Below are 27,019 nucleotides of genomic sequence, written 5' to 3' on the forward strand. Positions count from 1 at the left end.
ATTGCCTCATTCCCTTCCGGATGTCTTGGAGGGTTCTGTATATTAAACTTTTGTATTCTGCATCTGGTAATTCCAGGAATGCACATTTATGTAGAAGATCCCCGGGTTCTTTGTTTTGAGAGCCTGTTGAGGTGATCATGGACTGTTTCTTTATGTGACTTGATATTGACTGTTGTCTCTGAGCGAACTATAAGTTATTGTATTAGTTTATGCTTGCTCACTGTGTCTTAGCTGCTTGCTTTGTTTTGTTTTGGTATACCCATATGGGTTGCATGCATGAGCTAGCTTGATTATTTTTGCTTTAAAGCTCTGGTGCTAGAGATGTTATCAGGTACATTAGTCTAGGAGTCCATTCAGTTTTCTTGTATGAATTCAGCCCAGGTTTCCAGGTAGCTGATATCAAGTGTGTGGTACAGGCTCTGTTCTACAGTCTTGGAGGGGCAGGGGTCATTGGCGTATATACCGGTATCTGATTGCAGCAGGGGGGTCAAGCTCTGAACAAGGCAGGGGGCTGAGAACCAACCCCCAAGTGTCTCTGAGGAAAACGCATCTCCGTTCCCTAGAGCTTGCTGTTGGGTGGGTTCTGCATAGGGTCCATGGGCACCCAAAGTTTTTGGTTGTAAGGACTGAGAGGTACCAGTTATCTCTGGACCCGTGTCACGGGTGGCTGGGTGACCTGAGTAGAGCTACCAGTCCTTAGGTTCCTGATGTGGGTAGGTGAGGACATTGTTTGATAGGCAAACCAATGTCAAATGTCAAACACCCACCTCTCCGCTGCACAGCTGAAATGGTTGGAGTTTGCCAACAAGGGCCTGTTCTCCCAAAATAGGCCCACACAGGTCCATGCAGGAGGGAAAGGTGCTGAAGGTCCATGGACGGTTTATGCCTGGACGGGAGCGACTTACGTCCTGAGCTCCCCCTGTTAATGGAGCTAGCAAATTATGTTTTCCTCCCAATTGCAAATTTTTTCCTTCTCTAAGGTGGGACGGATGGCTCTAGGTGCTCACCAGGGTCTATCCCAGGTCCAGGGATTCAGCTGCTGAAGCTGGCTTGGTGTTGGGGAGGGGGCCATAGTAAAATATACGCAAGTACTTAGCTTTTGCCCAGAGCGCCCTTCTCCGCAGGTTCCAGAGGTATGAATAGGCTGTGTCTCTCTCCTTCTCCCTGAGGAAACTGCGGCTGGACGCTAATACCAGCCTCTGCCCCTGCTCCAGGAATGGTACCTGAGGGCTCCCTGGGATTCAGGTCCGGTATCTCCTCTCCACCTCTGAACAGCCTCTTCCTCCCCTGCCCCTCAGTTCATTGTCTAAGCTTGACTTTGATGCTCAGGGCTCCCAGCTTGTCACAAATATACTCGTTTCACTTGTGTTTTTGGGTCTTTGTTGTAAAGAGGGTTTGATGGAAGCGTCCGTCTATTCTGTCATCTTGGCTCCGCCTCTAGGGTTTTTTTATCTTAATAAAACTGTTATTCAGATTTTCCTTTCAATATTCATATAAATATTTATTTTCTCTGTGTAATGGATGGATTTTTACTGGCACCTTGTCCATGTCCTTATCTCTCTTGACCAGGCTGAGGCCATGGTCATGTTTGAGGGGATGCCACTTTAAGAACTCCACTTCCCAGAGTGCCGGTGAAATTCTCCCTCCTACCTAGTCCCTTCAAGGCTGGGACGTTGACTTTTGGATTGAGATGTACCAGTTGTAGAAACTTCACTGTCTTATTTATGTAGAGCTACTGTAATTTTTTTTTTTTTTTACTGTAATGGAATTACTACAAGCAGATGGCTTTAACAAAGAGAAATTTATTTTCTCACAGTCTGGCAGACTAGAAGTCCAAATTCAGGTTGTGAGCTTCAGGGGAAAGACTTCCCTGTCAGCTCTGAAGGAAGGTCCTTGTCATCAATCTTCCCCCGGTGAAGGGTCTTGTCAGCTGCAGGGATCCTGGCTCCAAAGTATGAGCTGTGCTCCTAGTGCTTCTTTCTTGGTGGTGTGAGGTCCCCCTCTCTGCTTGCTTCCCTAAAAGGTGGTACAGGACACACCATAGGGAAACTCCATTTATATTGGATCAAGGATGTGACTTTAGTAAGGGTGTTACAATTCCACCCTAATTCTCTTTAACATAAAATTACAATCGCAAAATGGAGGACAACCATACAATACTGGGAATCATGGCCTAACCAAGTTGACACACATTTTTTGGGGGACATAATTCAATCCATGACATTTACTTTGACTCAGAAACAGATAATGGGATTGTAAAGATGGCAAGGTCGCCATGTAATTAAATACAAATCTTGACTGATAAAAGAAGAATCAAATGACCATCAAAATGAATACCTTGCCTATGTTTAGAGGGTGGAAATAGCATTAATTCATGTGGACTTTAGAAGCACATATGGTAGATGGGAAATCCCTAGGTGGTACAAATGGATAATATGCTCAGCTGCTAACCTAAAGCTTGGAGGTTGGAATCCGTCCAAACATGCCTGGCAACCTACTTCTGAAAGATCATCGCCATTGAAAACCCTATGGAGCACAGTTGTACTCTGATACACATGGGGTTGCCCAAAGTCAGAATTGATGGCAACTGGTTTTTAACGTGTAGTAGATGGAACCCCTTTGTTTCCTGAGATCTTTGATAATTTATTGAGTGTGAGAGGCCAAGGCCGGTGCTGTGAAAGCAGAAGGTGTGAGATACTCCTTGCCTGTGGGCGTGTAATAATGGTTTCTAGTGGACTTTGACTTCACACAGCCTGTTAGAGTCTTGTCCCTCCCCCTAACAACAGTGTTCCCTTAGGCGGGCTGCTTCATACCACTAGGCCAGACTCCAGTGCAAAGAGAATAGTGGTTCCTACGTCATGAAATTATTATAAGGATGAAATGAGCTAAACTTTGGATGTTGCTTAGTACAGTGTCTTAATAAGTGCTGTAGTTAGTCTTTGTTCTTGTCCTTTATCCTCATGTTGTCATGTGTTTAGTGTTGGGCAATGTTTCTCAGACTGGAGGGAGCATCAGAATTGGCTGTAGGAGCTTGTTAATACATAGATTTCTAGTTCCAGCCGAGGTGTTTGGGATGCAGTAGGTCTGGGACAGAGCTCGAAACATTTCAGTCATTGGACAAGCTTGATATTATCTCATCCCATTTACCCCTATAGTGAAATTTGAATTGTTTTGGGTTATTATAGTATATTGAGCTAGAATTATCTAGTTATTTTAGAAACGACATGATTTGTATTTTTGAGGGTTTTGATAGCACTTAAGTTTAAATGTATGTAATATTGGCTTAATTTTAATAAAGATTTTAACAAAAGTTGTTTCCCTTGGATGTAGACTCTCAGCATATCGGTTTTAGATGGCTATCAGAAATAAAAATGCACTTAAAGGGAGCCCTGGTAGCACAGTGGTTAAGCACTAGGCTGCTAACTGAGAGATACATGGTTAGAACCCGCCAGCCGCTCCACAGGAGGAAGATGTGGCCGTCTGCTTTTGTAAAGGTTGTAGCCATGGAAACCCTGTGGGGCACTTCCACTCTGTCCTGTAGGCTACTGTGAGTCAGATTCAACTCGACGGCTACGGATTTGGTGTTTTGTAATTTACGTAAACATGGGATTCTTTTTTCAGAATTCTGAAATTTTCAGCATTTTAATTGATACTAGACCATGATTTTTAGTTAATTAATTTTTTCAGTCCTTCTGAAAGATCTGTAGGGACTAAGCTCCTTTTATTAGCATTATTTCTGCCAGATGTTAAAACAACTGGAATTGTCAGCCAGGTATCTTGAGTGCCAGTGATCTGCCATCCTCTGTGAGAATTAAGCTTCACTCTTACAGTTTTCTTTGATGAGCATAAGACAGGGGCTGACATTGAATATATGGTGTTGACATACTTAATTTAGTACTCCTTCCACAAAGCTATTAAATTGACTATTAATTGGCCTTCTGACAAAAATTTATGCTTAATGCAAATGATGAAAAAATGTGTCCTGGGATACTACTGCAGCTTCTCAAACAGTTCACACACCCTGAGTTCTCATTACTGACAGAGGACAAGCATATCCGCTTCTCTTTGCAATGTAATTAGGGTTCTTTTAAATATAATGACTAAGGTTTATCAGACTGTGATTAAAAACATATTTTTGACAAAATCCCTCACTGAGGAGTTTCCAGTTTGTTGTTCTGTTGCATAGTTGGCATTTTTCCAACAGTTTGAGGAGCAAATAGAAGCTTGGCTATGTTTAGTCCTTTACGAATCACTGGGTTCCCTAGTAGTGGCCCTGTCTTCGAACAAAATGAAGGTGAAAAGTCAGCAGTTTCAAACAAAAACAAGCAAGCAATTTAAGTTGTGTGGTAGTTTTAATAAGTATGCATGAGGAATAAAAGTCTGTTTCTGCCTCTGCTGTCCTGGTTTGTTCTTTTTTCTGCTTTCTTCTTTCTCGCCCTCCCTGCCTCGGTTGTCAGCTTATGGCTTTGTTATTGAGATGGTTTAGTCAACTCCAACATCTAACCCTTTGGGATTTTCCAGTAGTACCATGAGTAAAAATTGTCTGATCTTTAAAGTTCTTGTGAAAATATATTTAAAGTGTAAACAAGAAATCTGGAAAACAACCTGTATATTATGGGAATTTTTGCCTTCTGGTAAAAGATTTATAAATTATGACACCGTCGTACCTTGCCCCATCTCCTTTGAAATGTTTTATTCTTTTAGTTTAAAGATTCTCTGCACTAAGCAGCCATTTAGAAAAAAATATGTGACTGTGTTTTAACAGTGCCCATCAACAGGCTATTGTTACACTTACTTTTTAAATATTAGCAGGCTCCACCTAAGGCAATAAACCCGTGAAAAACCAAACCCATTGCCATCGGGTCGACTCCGACTCATAGCGACCCTATAGGACAGAGAATTGCCCCATAGGGTTTACAAGGAGCGCCTGGTGGATTCGAACTGCTGACCTTTTGGTTAGCAGCCGTAGCACTTAACCATATACCACCAGGGTTTCCACTTAAGGCAATATACATATAAATTCATATATATTCTTACGGGGTGAATTATAGGGTTAGTTCGGGGCCTCTGAACTTTCGACTGTCTCCTTTACCAGTGTTTCTCAACCACTGATGACATTTTGGGTCTGGTTATTCTTAGTTGTTGGAGACTGTCCTGTGCATTGTAGGAGGTTTAGCACTTTCCTTGGCTTGTACCCACTACATGTCAGTAGCACCCTCTCCCAGTTGTGAAAAATAAAAATGTTGCCAGACATTGCCGGTGTCCCCTGGAGGAAAAATTGCCCCTGGTGGAGAAACTCTGCCCTGTAGTAAAAAATGCATTTGACTTGGCAGCTGAGTGAACAAATGCATACTCACACACACGCACGCACGTGCGCGCACGTGCGCGCACACACACACCCTGATATTTTGTAGTCTCTTCTTTTCCATTCTCTTCATTCCATACTAGTTTGTGTAAAAAAGGACTGTGTAAGGATGTTCTTCTGGATAGAGCAAGCCCTGTGGCACTTAGTATACACTTAAAAATATGTGTGAAATAAAGACTTACTGTTTTTATCTTTATGGGTTTTCTTAAAGTGAGGCACACGAAAGTTGAACTACATTGCCTATTCTGGGCTTCTACAGATGCCACTTGCAGGATTATTCTGAAGAATTTCTGCAGTTGAGGCACCAGACTGCCTAGTGGCCCTCCTGCCTGGGGTCTGACATGCACCACGGAGGACAGATGTCAGTGGAGCAGCCTGAACGCGTGGTTGTCTTTGTTTAGGGCACAGAGGTTATGCCGTCAACATTAAAGGGTTGCACCTCCTTGGACTTCAGGGGTTTATACAAGATTCAAGGGGAAGGTTTCCTGTGAATTGGGGCAGAAGGCTTTGTAAGTCTCTCACTACAGATTGGAGAGATTTAAATTTTCATTTCTTTAAAAGAAGGATTGATAGTATTCGGAACGCTGGAGGTGCAGTGGTTAAGAGACCAGCTGCTAGCCAAAAGGTCCACAGTTTGAATTCACCAGCCACTCTTTGGAAACCTTATGGAGCAGTTCTACTCTGTCTTATAGGGTTCCTATAAGTCAGAATCGACTTGATGACAATGAGTTTGGGTTTTGTTTTTTTGTGGTGGAAGTCTTTCCCTTCTCTTTGTGTTTGTGTTTCTTATGCAGATACCACGTGTAAAATTCACTTATGTAAAGGAATTAGGTTTCTCATAAGCAATAAATAAAAAAATGCTCAGCCTTGTTAAATGTGTGTGGTAAGACTGGAAAATAAAGGCATTAACTTTATCTTCTAAAAAATAAGCTTCTGTCAAGAGACAGAAGAGGCCACATGTACTAGAGACGACATCATCCTGAGACCAGAAGAACTAGATGGTGCCTGGCTATAACCGATGACTGCCCTGACAAGGAGCACAACAGAGAACCCCTGAAGGAGCAAGAGAACAGTGGGATGCAGACCCCAAATTCTCGTAAAAAAACCAGACTTAATGGTCTGACTAAGACTAGAGGAATCCCGGCGGTCATGGTCCCCAAAACTTCTGTTGGCCCAGGACAGGAACCATTCCCGGAGATAACTCAGCAGACATGGATTGGACTGGACAATGGGTTGCAGAGAGATGCTGATGAGTGAGCTACTTGCATCAGGTGGACACTTGAGATTATGTTGGCATCTCCTGTCTGGAGGGGAGATGGGAGGGTAGAGAGGGTTAGAAACTGGCAAAATTGTCATGAAAGGAGAGACTGGAAGGAGGGAGTAAGCTGACTCATTAGGGGGAGAGGAAGTGGGAGTATGTAGTAAGGTGTATATAAGCTTATATGTGAGAGACTGACTTGATTTGTAAACTTTCACTTAAAGCACATTAAAAATTATTAAAAAAAAATAAGCTCCTGTGTTTTCTCTATGGTTATTTGCAACATACCTTTATGGACTGTTTTTTCTTGAACTGGGATTATTTATTTTTTTCATTAAGATTTTGTTTATACCCTAAGTCTGTGGGACCTTGAGGGAAAGTTGCTGTGGTGACCGTGTGTTAGGCTTAACGTGTCCATTTAAGAATGGGCTTCTGTGCTGAATTCGTTTTAAAATCAGTAATTTGGAACATTGTTATTTTTTGCATAGAAACAATATTTCAAGTAATATTTAGATTTCAGACCTAGTCAAAAAACTAATTTAAACCAGAAAGTAATGGTAATATTACATACTTATCTCTTTGTGTGTCTATATGGAGTACTTAGTTTTTTGTAAATGCTTACCCTAGAAGCGGAGGTTTAGCAGACGGCAATTTTTCTTACCTTACGGGATTTGAAATATAGCGTGTACTGAAACACAGGGTATGTTGGAGGAGTCTTCCGTTCCTTCAGTAAACTTTTACTCTGCACCTGTTACATGCAACACACTGTTCTAGGTCCTGGGATGTAGCAGTGGGGGGAAAAAATAAACCGGTGGCAGCGCCTGCCCTCATGCATGCTAGCTTAGTAAGCATAGCCTTGAATTTAATGAAGGACACACCGACATGGCTGCACGACCAACAGAATATTGGTGAAGGGGCGCTGTGGTTCCCAAAGCTTCTGCTTGTTGGACACTCAGAATTTCCACCGCTACACTATCTGCGGTGTATGGGATCTCCCCTCCCAAACCACAGGAAAGCAGTCACAAATTCATTTTTGTCTTTTCCAGTTTCAAGAAACTAGAGCAGTCATGTGCTGGTAAATGTTTAAGAAGTGGATCCTGATGGGTGGGTAGGTGGTGGTGGGGCGGGGGTTGATTTGTATTGCTTCTCGATTTCTGTGGTGTAAATACACCCACAAGTCCTATTTCACAAAGACAACATGACCTCACTGAGTGTCGAGTTGGGGAAGATACTTGTAACACACCATCATACAGACACCATTATATAGCATTTCTACTATACACAAAAATACAATAAATGTAAATAACCTCAAGACCATGTATTGTAGTAAAATGCAATAAAATAATTAGGAAATGGTAAATTTTACATGTTTATTACCTTTGATTTTAATTTATTTAATGTAAGTTTACATAATGTACTTTTTAATAATGGCTGTGTAAACTGCCTTGCAAAGTTTCTGAAATTTGACAACTAGCTCTCCTGATCCAGTCCTCACGAGCTCCAGCAGTCCTCTGAAAGCACCTTAATACCTTGCCTGAGACTCCTGGGGCCAGATGTTTGTGAGAATCCAGATGTTTTCAGATTTTAGGAAGGTAGTATGGGAGATATGCACATGGTCCCCAATTTATGATGTTTTTGAGTTATGACAGCAGTCCCTTTTGTTTTAACGTCTTATTAGTAATATGTACTATGTACAATGTTGCAGTGTGTGATTTACTTATGTCATCGTATTTTTAAATCTATATGTAATGTTTCCAACCCCCAAAGACAAAGAAAGATCAAATTTATAGAGATACACTGGTAGTAAAAGGCACTAATAATGAAAACTAATAAAGTATTCGAGCTACGTCAGAAACGACTCACCAATTAAGTCGTTGGAAAGGAACCCCGTTGTAAGTCGAGGACCACCTGTAACATATAACTTCCTGTTGCGTCTGAGGCAGAACTCGGTAATAAAAACATTGGTATTTCTGCAGCAAAACGTAAATATTCACCAGTAAGCGAGTAAATAAATGCTATAATCTTATACCCATTCAGGTTACGTTTTACCACCAAATGTGCTTCTTACAACCTTATGAAAAAACTTTTGCTTTAGAATCGTGAATGAGGGATTAGGAACCTGTGTGTGCAAATCGAGGTCTAGAGGAACATGTGTGTGTGCTTTCTCAGCATAGAAGACAGGGAGACTCAGCACCACCCTGAGATGTGAACTACAGCTACCTTGCAGGGCAGATGCGTCGCCCAGGTGTTTGTGCAGGCTCCCTCTTCCTGGAAGTCTCTTTTCCTTTGTGACTCCCTGGTCTCCACCCACCAAGACTCATCTTGTGCTTCTTTGTCTCTGCCAGGCTTCTCTGTCCCCACCTCCCCAGTGCTTCACCCTAGGACACCTGATTCTCTGTGTGCAGCTCCCTGTGCTTTAAACACAAGCTCTAGAGCTGCTCTTCTCACATGGTGTTCACTCTGTAATGCCAGACACTGAGCAGACAGAGGCCAAGAATCACGAGTCTAGCCCCTGAGCTCATATTGATGAGTGGAGTGAAACCTACAGCTACTTCTGAATAGTGAATCCCATCGGTGGAAATGCATTTCCCAGAGTGCTTGGGGCATTAGCTCATGTCTTTGTAAAACTTCTTTTCATTTAATTCCCATGATTGAGTCAGCTTCAGTTAGATCTAATCAGTCTATACCGATCTCTTTGTACACCTGTTGTGTCCTATTTGTCAGGAAACATTTATCTTGAGGGACTTCAGCTGGCATTATGGCAATAGCATCCAGAAATGAAACCATATTATGGAATAAGGGGCAATTGAACCAGTTCCTTCACTATTGTCCCTATGTCTTTGATATTCCAATATTTTGACTTTCTTTTGGTGTTTTAGGCTGCACAGTGAATATTTGATACAAGGAACTCTGAATCACCAATTTAAGAATGTTTTTAGGCTGGCTTCTCTAGAGAAGCAAAAGCAGTAAAGCATATAAATATATGTATAGAGAGAGATTTATATTAAGGAAATGGCTCACATGGTTGTAGAGGCTGGAACATCCCAAGTCAGTCAGTCAGTCAGGATGGAGGCTTCTCCCAATTCAGCAGGTGCAGGGGCTGGTGAACCCAAGACTGGCAGGTCAGAGAGCGCAGCTCTTGCTCACAGGCAGTGAAGATTGGTGAATCCCAAGATCGGCAAGCAAGACTCCAGGCAAGCTGCTAGCTCAAGTCCCAAGAACCAGAAGTCAGACGAACAGCAGCCAGCCGTAGGATCCAGAGCGAGCAAAAGCCCATGAACCTTGCTAGAATGTCCACTTATATTCGATGCAGGCCACACGCCCAAGGAAACTCTCTTTGAACTGATTGGCTACTCACAGCAGATCCCATCATGGGGGTGATCACATATCAAATCTCAACAAGGAAATGATCACAACATTAAGCGACTGCCAAAACACTGAGAATCATGGCCCAGCCAAGTAGGTACACAATCTTAACCATCACAAAGGATTTTTCATTAATATATATATTTTTTTAATTGTCTTTTTATGGAGGAAAACTAATGGACAGACTTAATATTTTAATCATTAATGAAGTTTAACTTAGCCATAGACCCTTCTTTCTTAGTGAAAAGTACTGTCATGGATTAAATTACCTCACCCCAAATATGTATTGGAATCCTAGCCCCTATACCTGTGGATATAATCCTCTTTTCTTTGGTATGTTGATTAGATCATACCTGATTAGGGTGGGTTCTAAATTTAATCACTTCTGAGTTATAAGAAAGAACAGATTAGATGCAGAGATACCCACCTGGGAGGCAGTGGTAGACAGACACCAAGTGAGGATCACCAAGGAATCAGTGAGTGCCTGGGGCCACCAACAAAGAAGGATTTGATGCCGCTCAGGCCTCGATTTGGACGTTTAGCTTCCAAAAGTGTGATAAAATAAATTTCTGTTCTTTAAAGCCACAGTCTTGTTGTGTAGTATTCTACTTTTATTTATTTATTGCACTCGGAAGAAGATGTCACCAGTCTGTGAAGTGACTTTTTCCCCTCATAATTTACCGCTTGGATAAGTGTGTTTCACTGTCTGACAGTATTGAATCAGGTCAGTTTTTAGGTGGCAGCAATTTATACATAATGTTTTTTCCAAAGAAAAATCAGCAGCTTATTAATGGTTTGTTTATATGGAGTTTGTTTTTATTTTAGGTAATCTTGATGCTAAGTATCTAATCAGATTCGTGTTTTAAAATAAATACTCATGTGGCCAGTTTTTGAGTTTAAATTTTCCTTTCTTTTAAGCCAGTATCTGAAGATATAAAAACTGTTTTTAAATTTTCCAGCATTGGCTTTTTTCTGCATTTACTATCATGCTTCAGGCAGACCTGCTGCAGTCTGTGGGGACTCCTTTACGTGAGAGTCGTTTTATTGTCTGAGTAGTTTCTTGCTTCTAGGTCATTAAAACATGTACAGCTTGTAGCAGTGGATTTTCTGTGGTTTCAGAGATAAAACTGTTGATGAAGCCCGTGGACCCCAAAGCAGACCTGGTTTGGGCTGATCTGCCTTTGCATCCAGGAATACCCAGTCTCAGCTTCCTTGGCGCTGGTATTTAGTTCCGTTGTTACTACTCTTCTGATACTGATAATATTTTCATATAAGTTGTTGTTTCTCTTGTCCTTTGCCAGAATCTTTTTTTGCATTTATGCGCTCTGTTTTCTTTACATAGACTATAACTCATTTGGGGGCTGACCATATTTTGAAGTAAAAGAAGGAATGAAAAAATTTTTTCTGACTTTTGAGTACGTATTAGTTTTCTAGGGCTGCTGTAACAGAATAACGCTAAATGGGTGGCTTTGAAGAACAGAAGCTCATTTTTTCACAGTCCTGGAGGCTAGAAGTTCAACCAGGGTATCAGCCATGTTGATTCCTTTTGAGGGCTTTGAGAGAGGAACTGACCCATGCCTCTCTCCCAGCTTTTAATGGTTGCTGGCAATCCTTGGCATTCCTTTGCTGCCTTTAATTGTATTGTTTAGTGACATCATCCCCTTTGTGTGACTCAGTTTCTGTGTCTTTTTCCTTTTGTAAGATCCCACTCAGAAGAGATTAGCACCCACCCTACTTCCATATGATCTCTAACTTAATTGATAAAAGAAACACTTTATTTCCTGCATAGTGGTGATGGTTATACAACATGGTGAATGTAAGTAATGTCCCTGAGTTGTACACATAAAGATGGTTGAAATAGCATGTTATATATATATTTTACCAGAATAAAACTAAAATAAGCAAGTTGTTATATAATAGATTATATCAACGTTAAAAAAAAAAAAAGAGATGAAGGGTGTGCAAAGTCGGAAAATCAGAAATGAGAAAGGAGTTCCTGGGTGGTGCGAACTATTAAGCACTCGACTATTAGCTGAAAGGTTGGTGGTTCAAACCCACTCAGAGGAACCTCAGGATACAGGCCTAGCAATCTCTTTTGGTAAGGTCACAGTTCTACTCTGCACACATGGGGTTGCCATGAGTTGAAATTGAGTCAACTGCAACAAATAACAACAATGTACTATAGGAAAGGTGGAAACAACAGGAACAAAGAGAAAGGGTTGCAAGTACGTGATCTGGCTTTTTCTTTTGCTTTTACTTTTTCGTGGGATTCAAGGCCGAGCCTTGTTAAAAGCAAATTTTGGTTTCAAGAGAATAATAAGATGTAGATTTTTATCTAGAATTTTGATGCCTAAGAGGATCGTGACATGGGAAATTAGTATCATTCCTTGAACTATGGTGTTAGCCACAATTTTTCTCTTCTGGCAGGCTGCGAAAGAAGCTTGATTTTCTGGGTCTCAGCAAATTAGCTGCTTATATTAATTTATCTACTCTTTTCAAAGGTATTGTGAAATAGATAGGATAACAGATATTAATATATCACATGCTTACTGAACACCTTTTTCCTGAGTATTGGGCAGAGGGAAAAGAAGGAGGAGGGGTAGGGAGGAATAGAGAGGTTAATGAAACACAGGACTTTTTTACAACAAAATCAACTGTTTAGTGAATCCTCATCTGTTGAGGCAAGCGTATCGTTATGCACAATAGCAAAAAGATGGAAACAACCTAAGTGCCCATCAACAGATGAATGCATAAGCAAATCATGGTACACAGTCACAATGAAATACTACACAGCGATAAAGAACAATATGAAACATTTCACAGTTTGGATGACTCTGGAGGGCAATATGCTGAGTGAAATAAGTCAGTCAAAATTGGGAAATACTGTGAGAGCACTATTATAAAAACCCAAGGAACCCATTGCCTGATTTTTGCAAGTACAGGCCTTTCGTCCTAGTCTTAGTGTCAGAGCTCCAGTGAAACCTGTTCAGCATCACAGCCACACACACACACGCCCCCACTGGCAGATGGGTGGTGGCTGTGTTCAGGGTGCATACACCGGGAGTCAAACCCAGGTCTCCTGCATGGAAGGTGAGAATTCTACCACTGAACTACTACTGCCCCAGAGAACTAAAAAAAAAAAAAACTTTCTAGAGTCACACAGCCAGCAAGTCACCGCCTTATTCATCTTAGGAAGCCAGTTCAAGATTAGTAACTTTTTGGCAATGAAATGAGGGGTGTGTAGTGCAAACCAGAGGACAAGCAGCACTCCATCTCCAAGGTCAGGGTCACCTGTAGATGTTTTCTATGAGAAGCACAGGAGAGGAAAGTAGAGGTTTTGGCTTTCTTCGTAATATATTTTCTTTAAGATTTAATGTTTCAAAAGTCTTTGTGCTTGGCTAAATTCATTAGATGGCACTGGTATTTACCTTTCAAAAGATTTGCATTAAATTTCATTATTTAATTGATTGTGGATTGAGGAAATATTTAACTTGTAAGTTATTTCTTTTATCTGTCAAACATGGGGGAGGCAGAATTGACACACAATTAGTATTTATTCTGTGTACCCTTTTTAAGAACATTACTAAACAGGTTATACTAATGAAGAGTTGTTAGAAAGAGTTTTATTATTTAGTTGCTTTTTCAATAAACCTGCCAGTTGATTAAAATGAGCCTAATTTAATCAGCATTGTATTGCCTACTGAGGATAATTTAGGCTGATGTCAAGGATACCTTTATCTCTTCTTTGTAGAAGGTGCTGAAATAATAACTGTAGCAGAAAGGAGACAGAAATTGTTTGAAGTTTTTCATCTCTCCCTCTGGGTGGATGCTTAAAAATCACACTCTTTTCTTCCTTTTTGCATGCAAATTAAACTGAGAGGTATTTTTTAATGTAACATTTGCTTTATATTTTACAAAACACATTTATTGAACCTTGATCTTTCCTAATATCGGCTTGTGGTTGTCAGAATGAATACTGTCGTTGTGTTACGTATCGTTTTACACTGAGCTTTCATTCAGAAGTTTGAACAGCAGTCGTGGGTGGTGATTGGAAAATAGAACAGTTCTAAGCGGCAACTCTTGGTGGTTCTACTTTGGTTTTCTTAGGTCACATTTTTGGTCCCGTGTGCCCTGCTCTCCCCTCAAAAAAGTCTTCGTAGAATCGTCCGAGCTCCTTTCTGTCTTTTAAAGCAGTTAAACTGCTCTCATTTCTCTGATGATGCTTTTAGACGGAAGCTAAGTTATCAGTGGAGGTCTAGTTCAAACTGTACAGTTGGCAGTTGAAGGATCACTTACTACCAAGTGAGTTGCCTAGACCAGTGGCAGGTTGCCATGGAAACAAGGCTGGCTCTTGGAGTGGGAACTATCTTGTCTCTAAATGCCGTGGATAATGGTTTGCTTACCTCTTCAGAAGTGCATTCCGTCGCATCACCTCTAGATCTCACGTTGTGTCGAGATGTTTTCTGTGACTTGTGCAAATTGTTTAACTGCTTCCTAGTCTTGATTGATTGAAGGAAAGCATAGCCAAGTTTTCTTTCCTAGCACTTTTAATTTTAAACAAGGTTTGCAAAATTTAGAACTAAGGAAGCAATCCTTCAAATTTCTATTTTAAAACGGGAAGTTTTCCACAACTGATGGCCAAAAAAATAAAGTATTATAGTTCACTAGATTTGACTGGCAAGAAGTTTTAGTGCTGACGAGTTCTTCCCATTTTCAGCAGTGGAGTTGGCGAGGGCTTCATCAGGACAGTTAGGAGATGGTGTTATTTGATGAAAGGTACAGGCTGATTTCATCTGTATTCCTGAAGGCTCCTGATACAAACGCCAGCACAGTGATCTATGTTACACATTGATTGCAGAATGCAGTCTAGACTTGAGGCTTTACTTGGAACTTCCTACTTTTCCTGTAATCTAAACATTTGTATCTTGCTGGTTGCGTGATGGAATCCCTCGTTGGTGCCAGTAGTTAACACGTTCAGCTGCTAACCGAAAGGTTGTAGGTTAGAGTCCAGACATATCTCGGAAAAAAGACCTGGTGATCTAGTTCTGAAAATCAGTCATTGAAAACCCTGTGAAGCACAGTTTTGCTTTGAAGTTGCCATGATTGGCATCCACTGGACAGCAACGGCTTTTTTTTTTTTCCCTTCTTGGTGGGAGGATGATCTAGGAATGGCAGTGGGTGTATGGAAACAAGATTTCCATGTGAATGGAACAGGCCCTGGCTAGCTACATAAATACCAAAACAGCAAACCAAATCCAGTGCTGGTGAGTTGATTCTGATTCATAGGAGCCCTGGTGGTACAGTGGTTAAAACGCTTGACTGCTAACCATAAGGTTGGTGGTTCCAACCCACCAGCCGCTCTGCAGGAGAAAGATGTGGCGGTCTACTTGCATAAAGGTCACAGTCCTGGAAACCGTATGGGGCGGTTCTGCTCTGTCCTATAGGCTTGCCGTGAGCTACGTAAATTTTTTTTTTTTTTTAAATAGTGGAGGTCAAAAGCCTAAAAGGGGGTCTCCCTAGCCAAGGGGCTCAGCTCTGCTTTGGTATATTCACCAAACTCAGGCAGAAATCTAGATAAGCGAGAGAACAGGGCATGAGCTCGTGCCTTTAAAGACGTAGTGATCCTGCTTTGTGACAACTGTGGTGCTGTTTTTCTGGGCAGAGCAGCGATATCAGCTTCTCACCTCTTGGGTCGCTGGGTCAGGTATTGGGAAGAATTGATGATGGTGTTGTAGGGGGGTAACTGGCGCTTCTAGTGGGGGAAGAAGGTGGGAAGTGTCACTTCACCCAGACTTCCTCACTAAAATTCAAGCAAAATCATAACTAGTGCTGTGATTTTAGTAGTTTATCTTTTATTTATGGTTTAGAATAAGCCATCGAGAAGCTAGTGTGTGTGTGTGTATTGTTTTGGCTTGTCTCATTAAGCCATATCTATTTTCTATATGATGCTGGCCTTTTGATTTTTTTTTCTTTTAAACCTTAGTGCCCCAATCCCCAGGCTCTGGCATTTACTGAAGGAATGACTAGTTCTTGTGGGATTCTGTAATTTATCATTCGTTGCTGTAATGATCCCTGAACTCACGTAACATGCATTTTTTGGTCAAGCTAGATTTTCCACAGAGTAAAGCGCCATGTTGTTGAACCCTATTTCCACATCTTACTCACTTTGAGATAGATAACGTTGGAAAGTTGGCGGAGTTGGGAGAGGGGAGTTAGGACAGGGATCAGGGAGGCATGCATAGGTGAGAAACAGCTGCCTCGAAAATTTCGAAGCCATGTTGTCAGGAGGTTGAGCCTAATTTGAGGTAGAGCCTCACAGTAGGGGCTGGGAAAGGTCTCATAGGCCCTCTGCGCCAGTCTCTGCTTAGCCAGAAGGAAAAGTGGCCAGGCTTTAGTGTGCTCGTGGCATTTTAAAGTTCCTTTCTAAGCTTGGGGTCAAACTTAGTTAATTCTTAAAATGCTGATGAGGTACAGAATTAATCTTGCATACATAACATTTGAAGCTTTTCAGCAGTAAGCTTGAAATTCTCCTTCTGTGGTAAATTTGTTTTTACCGGTTATAACTTATACTACTTAAAACTATTACAGAACATCCGTGGCCCAGATATATTCTTTCACTCATTTTGTTTACTTGTCCAGTAAAACAGTAGCTCTATTTAAATGAGTTTTTAATGAACCATGATAGCAACTAAGGCTCAGAGAGTGATTAAGGATTTAGTACTGACCCTGTCGTTAAAGTAAGTTCAGTCATCAGAAAGCTTACACATTGATTTTACAGTTTTCCTTGTCTACATAATAGTTTTTATTACATCATTACATTTGCTTCTGAGGTTTGTGTTGCTCCTTTCCCAGTTTTCCTGTGGTCTCTGAGGGAAGGCTGCGTGTGTTCATGCTAAAATCACAGTCAATGCCATCTCCTCCACTGTGGAGTCAACCTATCTGTATGTGATTAGCCAATTGCAAAATGACTTTGCTCTATCTTAATGTGAAATCTGCTTTTTATTAACACTTCCGCAGTAGTGTAATGGGAGCTGTACCCTCGTGGATGGGTACAAGTGGAACGGTGGCACTTGTGACTGGGATGGAGAGACAAGTGGGTCAGCTAGCTTATGGCAGCGCGCATTTGCATATTGTCACTGTGGTTTGTGGTTGGCATACTCCAGGCGATTAGTTGAACATAACTCTTAAACTGGGAATCTAATTAGTCTGAAGGCTCAGTGGGTGATAGAGCGTGTCACCCTGAGGGAGAACAGCTCAGAAATATAAGCACCAGGGTCGGGGGTGCCGTAGGCGAATATCTTTCGTTGTGACTTCCAGATGGAGCAGGATATCTTTATTAGGCATCTGTGGCCAAGAAATATTACCTTCTTAAAGGATGCTGTTAGTGCTTGTGGCACAGGTGACCTCTGAGTATAGACAGGTAGTACCTTAAATAGTAGTGGTCTTCTGGGTTGTTCAGGTAGAAACGGGAGTGTCTTGCCGTCTCATAAGTGATAACATTGTTTGAAATGGCACTATTAAACATTAATTTCATTAGGTTCTTTTCTTATGAGTGGATAATAAACTAAGCTAGTATACATAACCACAGTAGTGTCTGATCAGCTTTCCTTTCAAATATGTGCCACAGGTTATTAAGCATGCTTTCTTGGGAGAAAACTGTAAAGGAATTTTTTAAAAAGACTTCTGTAAAAGGGAATTCAGGAGGCCAAATACTTAATCTACTTCATTATTTTTTTCCAGTGCATTTCTGAGTGAAAGGGCAGAAAGAAAGGTATTTTGTGTGGTCCTAATTATAGAAATTCACAGATTGACCTGTGGGAAGGAAAAGTCGCTTTTGGGATAGTGATATTTTAGAACTGTATGTATGGAACAACCTTGTTTCAAACTTAAAATATGTGTCTTCAACTACTTGATTTTTATTATGAATTTTTAGAAGCATTGCAATTTGCTTATAATATTCACGTTTCTACTGCATTTTCTTTGTTACTTTCTGTTGTGTTTATTTTTTATAGGCAGATCTGCCCTTAAATACTACCTGCCATTGCTCAAAATGCATGTTATATGCTGCCATCGCTGTTTGGGGGTTCAAAGGCATTGCCATCATAAGACCATGTTAAAAATAATATTGAGAAATATGGCTGAGAGTTACCCACTGGAACCACACTCAAGTCCATTTTGTGTTTGTTGCTGCTTTTGTTTTGATACTGAAGACCAGATGATGCAGTTGGTTCTGTCCGAGTCATTGAGGCCACTCTGGTTCCATAGGGTTGGAAGAGAGGGCCTACCTGAGGAATTTAGACGTTCACTTGGTTTTCTTAGCATTCTTCACATGCTTTGGACCTTCTCCAGGGCCGAAAATATGATGGTTCCCTTCCAGCCACTCCATGGGAAAGACATGGCAGTCTGCTTCTGTAAAAAGTTGCAGCCTATGAAACCCTATAGGTCAGTTCTATTCTGTTTGCATAGGTTTACTATGAGTTGGAATTGAACAAGTAAAATGTTAAGTATCTAAAGGAGATTCATTAGACCCATAATAATCAACCTCTTTTGAATACGTTCAGCCTGTACATGAAGAAGGCAGTGGAAACAGAGCTTGCTCTGAAGATGTGCTGGCAAAATGACTTCTGTGGTGTGTGGAGTCTGAGCTGAGAGATCTTTGAGACATCCCTGACACAAACCCCTGGCTTAACGACCTGCAGTTTTCCAGTAAGGAGCCCTGGTGGTGTAGTGGTTAAGAGCTAGGCTCCTAAAGGTCAGTGGCTTAAACCAGCCACTCTGTGAGAGAAAAGACCTGCTATTCTGCTCTTGCTCCTGTAAAGATTATAGCCTAGGAAACCCTATGAGGCAGTTCTACTCAGTCCTGGAGGGTTGCTGTGAGCTGGAATCAACTTGAATATACACAACAATGTTTGCCTGGAGGAAGGCAGAACTTCAAGATCTTTCAGTTCTTTTAAGCTCTTCTGATTAAGTCTCGGCAGTGATATCACCAACATGGAATGGTTTGTGATTATTTCTCTTACCCTCAAATATGTTCAGAAACATTTTAGGTGGTAATATCAAAATTGCATTACTTTTAATAAGGTGGGCTATTACCTTTGTTTAATCAAGAATGAATAAAATCCTGCTCAAAGGCCAGCAGATGACCATACATTTTTCTTCAACTTCCTATTGCTGTGTGTTATTGATACCTTGGATGTTCCCGAGGCAACAGGATTAGGAGGAAAATGTAAATCTTTGAAAGCAGGCAGACTTGACTTCCAATCTCAGATTCATTCTTTACTTATTTAAACTCTGGTCAAATTAATCTCTGTCTTAGTTGTCTTTTCTGTAAAATGAAATGATACAGACTACTCCATTTTTATGTGTGAAGTAAGCAGAGAATGTAACTAATAACTGTGGTTATTAGTGACTTTGAACAAAACATTTCCTTGCACAGCTTTTTTTCCTGGGTTTCTTCTTGTTACTGGTTTGTGGAAGAGCTTTCCCTCAGCCTTCAGGTTATTTTTGAAACTGGTCTTCAAATTTACAAAAAGTATTTTTCAACCACCGTCACCACAATGTAATTTCGTAATACATGTAATAGCTAAGTATAAATGCGTGCTTATTTTGTTCTGGAAGCTGATATACCTTATCTTTTTATTTGTCACAACAAATCTAGGAGGGTAGGCACTACCACTATGTTAATATTCTGTTGCTGCCATAACAACTTACCACAAACTTAGTGACTTAAAACAATGCAGATATACTGTCTTCAGTTCTGTAGAGCAGAAGTCCAGCTTGGGTCTCACTGGGCTAAAATCAAGGTGTCAGCAGGGCTGGATTCCTTTCTGGAGGCTCAGAATTGTTTCCTGATCTTTGAGAGGCCAAACACATTCCTTAGCTTGTTGCTCCTTTCCTTAAATCTTTAAAACCAGCAACATAGCCATCTCTCTGCTCATTTTGTTTTTTTGTTTTCGTATCTCTTTGTAAGCATAGTCACAAAAGGTTCTTTACATTTCCAGACTTATGATTAGATTGAGCAAACCTGGAAAATCCAGAATACTCCCCCGTCTTAAGGTACTTGATGTACTCCATCTAAAGTGGGATAAAGGACCTAGTTTTACCCTAAGTGAGGTAGCCTTTGTCCTTGGTCACTGAGAAATAACCCTTGGGGTAATCGACGTGCCTTGGGCTAGGACTTCCAGGCTACCCCTGAGAATTTGTGTTGGTGAGTGGGGGCTGGTCAGACCAGAAAAGACTCACCTGGGAGGCTGATATCAACTAGAACCAGGAAGTATGGCTTAGCCTATCATGTAGGACTGGCCAATAAATGCCCTGAATAGGGAAGGCTCAGGGGGCTTCCTGTTCTCGTGAGGGCAGCGCGTCCCCTGAGACATGGAAGCTCCTCATTGGAAACCCTCGCAGACCTTGCCCTATGCAAGTCTTCATTTGTATCCTTTTTGGCTATAGTAAATCTGCAATCATAAGTATAGTATACTTTCTGTGAATTCTGAGAGTTGTACCAGCAAATTACTGAACCCAAAGAAATAGTGAGAGGCAGCAGGCCAGAAAGTAAGGATGTGGACTCCTGAGCTTGTGGTTCCCATCCTGATGGGGTAGTGGGAAACCAGCCTTGAATTTGTGGCTAGCGGGTCAAAATTTTGGGGTGTTGTGTGGACTCCCCAAACTTGCAGCTGGTGTCTGCCTATTTGGCATTGTGAAGGATGGTATCCTTTTAACTTTGAGCTCTGACCTAGGTTTGGTGTCTAGGGTTGGAGAGAGTGCTACAGGGGGTGACTGGTGAAGAGAATGGAGGGGTGGGAAGGTGGGGACTGGATCAGCCTCTACATTTTGGGGATTGGATTCATGCTGCTCTTTACCATATAGGCCCTTAGCCTGAATCACATTTGCAAAGTCTTCTTTTCCTTGGAAGGCATTATATTTGTAGGTTCCAGGGACTTGGGCATGGACATCTTTGGGGGCCACTGTTCTGCTTACTGCAGCCACTGTCCTCTTTTCCAAATGAGCAAAGTAAAGTTTAGCAATTTTAGAGAGGCTGGTGGGTTTCCCAGGAGCCATCCAAGAAGCAGGGTTATCCAGTAGGCAAGGTAAGCATGGGTTTAATCGTGCTTATTTACTAATCCGTGGTGAACAGTTTTACATTTTTTTACCACATCAAAGATTCTGCTTCTAGTTATGGCTGACATCCGTATCTCTTCCAACTCCACAGCGCCTTCCTACAGAATCAAAGCCTCTTTTCAAATTTACAGCCCCTGATAGGAACGGATTACCCAAGAACAGGTTCACTCGATCTTACTTACTTTACTAATCTGTAGTAACCAGCTTCACCACATCAAAGATGTGAAATTCTTCACTACAGATTAGTGAGTAAGCATAAGCGAGCCCATGCTTACTGTCATGGATTGAATTATGTCCCCCCCCAAAATGTGTGTATCAATTTGGCTGGGCCACGATTTCCAGCATTGTGTGGTTGACCTCCATTTTGTGATTGTAATTTTAACGTTAAAAAGGATTAGGGTGGGATTGTAATACCACCCTTACCCAGGTCAATGTAAAGGGAGTTTGCCTGGCGTGTGGTCCCTACCACCTTTTATCTCTCAAGAGTTAAAAAGGAAAGGGAAGCAAGCAGAGAGCTGGGGACCTCATACCACCAAGAAAGAATCACCACTGGGAGCAGAGCGTGTCCTTTGGACCTGAGTTTCCTGTACTGAGATGCTCCCAGACCAGGGGAAGATTGAGGACAAGGACCTTCCTCCAGAGCCGACAGAGAGAGAATGCCTTCCCCTGGAGGTGATGCCCTGAATTTGGACTTGTAGCCTACTAGATTGTGAGAGAATCCACTTCTCTTTGTTAAAGCCATCCACTTGTGTTATTTCTGTTATAGCAGCACTAGATGACTAAGACACTTACCTTGGTTACTACATAATCAGTCCCTGCCAAGAAGTGAGGTCAGACCTGGCTTTAAAGGTAGCTTTGTCTGATTTCAAAGTCTTAGCTACTTTGCTACACCAGATGCGGGCTTTCTGCTGGTCATTTCATCCATTAAAGGTGCCACCCTAGATCCAAGTGGTTTACAAGCATTTATGAGGATTTTATAACAGGTTTTCTGTTGGGAGAATTCCGATGTTTCAGAGGGTTAACAGGACTTCTCATAAAATAGGTGGAAAATGTGTAAGAAAGATTAGTGTTCATTTGTATATGAGTTATCATGGGTGTTATCCTGAATTTTACCTCTTTTCTCATGCGGACATGATGGATGAATGAAACAGAAGAAAGATTAAATAAAAACTATTGAAAATAAAAGTGAACTTTAAAAAATGATCTATTTCATGGATAGCAATGAAGATTCCATCTGTTAAAATATGGGTTTGAGTCATATTTCACAAATTTAAAAGCAGACATTTCCTTTACTTTTTGAAGGGCATGGTAGAAAATTTTAATATGTGATGTTTTTGTGAAGGTCTCATTTTCTTTGCTGTGTTACTGTATGTATTCTTGTAGAGTGGATTTTCTAAAATTATATCTTTCCCAATTTAACACAAAATTACTTCATATCTGCACCTGGCGCTTAAATTTTGGTTTAAAAGAAAGCTGTAGAGTTGTATGTTATTGGTGTATTGCAAATCACCAACTGTGATTCTGCTGCTGGAATTCAAGCAGCATTTGTTCATGGCACAGTCCAGATTTTATAATACTTGTGTTTTCTAAAAATGCTAGAGATAATTATTGAAACTAATAATACATAAGCTTTTCCATCATGCGTGGCATTTAAAGACTCATTCTTTGTAATTTTCAATCTCCGTTTTACGTTTGCAGAAAGGACTTGATTCTTGAGAGAACACATCATTGTGAAAAGTCAATAAAAAAAAAAAAAACTTGAATTTCATTTGCTTCAATTAAGTTCCAAAATGTCAAAACTTAATATCTTCAAAATGCATATTAAACCACATACCTTTTGAGATGTCTGAGGATATTAAAGTCAAGTGTAGAGATTCAGTATACCCAGGAGCCACTTGAAATAGATATTGTTACTTTATCAGGGTTACAAGGGTACCTTGATTTTTAGTTTTCTTTCCCAAGTAATTGAAAATTTAAAATTGGGTATTACTAGAGGGGTAGGTGGCGCAATGGTTAAGAGCTCTGCTGCGAACCAAAAGGTCGGCAGTTCGAATCCAACAGCTGCTCCTTGCAAACCCTGTTGGGCAGCCCTCCTCTTTCCTCTAAGGACACTATGAGTTGGAATTGACTCGATAGCAGTGGGTTTAGAGGAATAGGTAGTCTAGTACAGCATCATCAAACCGTGATTTGGCCCAGCATCTGCTTTTGTAAACAAAGTTTTATTTAAGCAAAGCCATGCTCATTTGCTTTTGTACTGTCTCTATGGCTACTTCTGTAAAGATCGTGGCCTAGAAAGCCTTATGGGGCAGTTCAGCTGTCACATGGACTCTCTCTGAGTCAAAAATCAACTCTACAGCACCTACCAACACACCGTGGTTGCTTTTGTGCTACAAGGGCAGAGTATAATCCATGCGGGCTGGTGGAGTAAAAAGCCAAAAATAGTTATTACCTAGCCCCTTTCCGCAAACGTTTGCCCACCCTGTTCTGGTGGAATGTCTGTGCTGCTAACACAGGGAGGTCCTTGTCAGTTAATGTCAGATAAATAGGAGAATTTTATTACTCAATATGAAAACTTTGGTGTATGTACACAAACACCATTCCATTTTTTGGTAACTTACGGATTTCTTTCCTTTCTTATGTTCCTTATTACGAGGTTGACCGGTCCAGCTATTCAGCCCACTTTGATTTCTTCTTACCACTTCACCTCCCTCCAGATTATTTAATCAACTAATTATGTATTATTACAGGCTTCTGAACTTCCTGTTTGTCTGCATGTCTCTGTGACCTTAGGATGGTTTTCTTTTTGTTTTATGAGCTGATCGACGATATGTAAATGTTCATGGAAATTGTGTTTGTTCAAAATGACAAAACTGTCTAGGAAAAGAGAATTGTAGCTATAAATACTGCTAATAGTCTGTACGTTTATGTTATTGTCCTTTAATTGATAAGGATATTGGCATTTAAAAAAACTCTGGAAGGAGAAGAGTGGTTGGTTTTGGGTTTAGTCAAGCTTCTTTCCTTGTAAGGCAGAGTTTCGCTGCTAGGCGTGGGACTGTAGACTGAATGACCAAGGGGATAGCTGTTATTCCTTGGAACTTGATTATTATTTGGGATTTTTAGGAAGTGCTGCCATTGTATTAGTTATAAGAAGCAATGGAATGAGTTTTAATTTTTATCATACATCACAAAAATGTTTTCATATTTTTATGTTTAAATCCTGTATTTCAGAAAAGTTGCATAAATAGCACAGAGTTCCCATATACCCAGTACCACTATGCTATTAAGTGATCTATAGACTTTGAATTTTGTCCAGTTACCCACTAAAACCCTTCCTCTTGTCCAGGATCCAGTCAGGGATCTCACGTTACATTTCATCTTCATGTGATCATTTTTCTTCATCTCCTCCAATCTCAGCAGTCTCTCCAGCCTTTCTTTGACTTTCATGACCTCAACACTATAAAAGAACATTGGCCATTTATTGTGCAGAATGTCTCTTAGTATGGGTTTGCCTTTTGTTTGCTCATGATTAAACTGAAGCTCTGCATTTCTGGCAAGAATGCCACAGAATTAATGTTATGTACTTCTCAGTGCCTTGTATGAGAGGGTATATGGCATTGATAGGCCTTGTCACTGGTGATACCAACCTTGGTTAAGGTGGTGTCTGCCAGGTTTCTCCACTAAAAGAAACTATTTTTTTTACCTTTTAAATTAAAAAACTATTCTATTAGAAAATACTTTGAGATATGTTAATATTCTTTTCTTTTAATCATATTTTTACCCACTAATTTAACATCCATTGGTAAATCTTGCCTGTAACAATTCTTACTGTGGTGGTTGCCCAATGGTGATTTTCTGTTTCCATCAGTCCTTCTGTATCTACTAGTTGGGATGCTACGTATAGTAAGGAAGCACTATTCTTTTCCTACCATTTATTTCTTCAGTGATCTATTTATATATATCATGAACTCATGGATGTATCCCAACCCAGTGCCGTCGAGTCGTTATAATTTGGGCTATAATCCAATACTAACATTTGTTTTGTTTACAAATTGTCTTAGCTTTGGCCATTGGAGGCTCCTTAAAGTTGGCTCTTGTTTCCTTTTGATATGCCTCTATTACTTCTGAATACTTTCTTAGCATTTTCCTTACTGGCATCACATTCCAAGATTACCATGTTTTTTCCCTACCCCCAGCCCTGCCATCAACTATTTTTCCAAGGCCCCTCGTTTATTTAGTGTGGAACGTTATTAGAAACCAAGATCTGGGCACCAGGTGTGCTCATTGTTACTGGGGTGTTTCATGGCTTCTAGAGCCTAGTGGACAGAGCTAAGAAATACATGCTTTTGTATACTCACATATATATTAATTAGTCTCTCTCTCTCTCTCCCTCTTCCCTTCCTTTCTCTCTTTCCCTCCTTACCTATGTGCTTATAAAAGCAATAAGTTCATATGGTGCCTCTGATTCCAGTGTAACACCACAGAGTTTATTCTAGCTTTTCCTTATTTGTAACTTCTATTTCTGACAGTGAGAAACTTGGCTGTCATTATTCAAACTATTTTATTTATCCATTCCTGGTATATCTATAAAGTATATATTTGTATATATATTTATTTATTAGTATATATGGTATATCTATAAAGTAGCATGAGAATTACTAAACCATACACTTATGAGAAACAAATTTACTAACTAAAGTACAATATTTGTATGACAGTTCTTTTGGTTTTTAGCCTTACATTAAACAGTGAAAAATACCATTGCTTTACTTTTTGAGTATTTGCGTCATTGATATAGTTCTGAAAGTCAGAGCTATGTGAAACATATTCAGGAAATATATCACTTCCTATCATCCCTACTGGAAACCCTGGTGATGTAGTGGTTAAGTGCTACTGCTGTTACCAAAAGGCTGGCAGTTCAAATCCACCAGGTACTCCTTGGAAACTCTATGGGACAGTTCTGCTCTGTCGTATAGGGTTGCTATGAGTCAGAATCTACTAGATACCAATGGGTTTTATCATCCCTGCTATCTCCTTCCCATTTCCTCTTTCAACTCTATTCCCACTTATTCCCTATAGATAACAAATCTCATTAGTTCCTTTTTTATTCTTCCTATATTTCTTATGAGCCCTGGTGGCAAAGTGGTTAAGAGCTCAGGCTGCTAACCAGAAGGTTGACAGTTCAAATCCACCAGGTGCTCCTTGGAAACTCTATGGGGCAGTTCTACTCTGTCCTATAGGGTGGCTATGAGTTGAAATCAACTCGATGGCACAAACCAATAACATATTTGTTATGCACAAAAAACAGATAGTATATAGTTTTTAATATTCCATTTCTCCTGTATCTAAGATAGCTTACTATGTGTCTTAGTCATTTAGTGCTGCTATAACAGAAACACCACAAGTAAATGGCTTTAACAAAGAGAATTTTATTTTCTCACAGGCCAGTAGGCTATGAAGTCCAAATTCAGGACATCAGCTCCAGGGGAAGGTTTTCTTTCTCTGTCAGCTCTGGAGGAAGGTCCTTGTTATCAGTCTTCCTTGGTCTGGGAGCATCTCAGTGCAGGAACCTCAGGTCCAAAGGATGCGCTCTGCTCCCAGCGCTGCTTTCTTGGTGGTATGAGGTCCCCCTGTCTGCTCACTTCTCTCTTTTATAACTCAAAGAAATTGGCTTAAGACACTATCTAATCTTGTAGACCTCATCAGTACAACTGCCGTTAATCCACCTTATTACATCGTCGTGATAGGTTTTACAGCAAATAGGGAAATCACATCAAACGGTAAAATGGTAGACAATCATACAAGGAAATCATGACCTAGTCAAGTTGACAGATGTTTTTGGGGGACACAATTCAATCCATGACTCTATGCATACCTTTTGCATTTTTTTTCTGCTCAACAATATATCCTATATT

The 27,019-nt window shown here is 40.6% G+C and overlaps 1 protein-coding gene across 20 annotated transcripts in view; it reads left to right on the forward strand.

The window, feature by feature from the left end:
* Positions 1-27,019, forward strand: part of PARD3 (par-3 family cell polarity regulator) — an 823,651-nt gene that overhangs the window by 304,749 nt on the left and 491,883 nt on the right. The gene's annotated exons all lie outside the window — the stretch shown is intronic.

This window comes from Loxodonta africana, chromosome 4, assembly GCF_030014295.1.
Source record: "Loxodonta africana isolate mLoxAfr1 chromosome 4, mLoxAfr1.hap2, whole genome shotgun sequence".
NCBI classification, from domain to species: domain Eukaryota; kingdom Metazoa; phylum Chordata; class Mammalia; order Proboscidea; family Elephantidae; genus Loxodonta; species Loxodonta africana.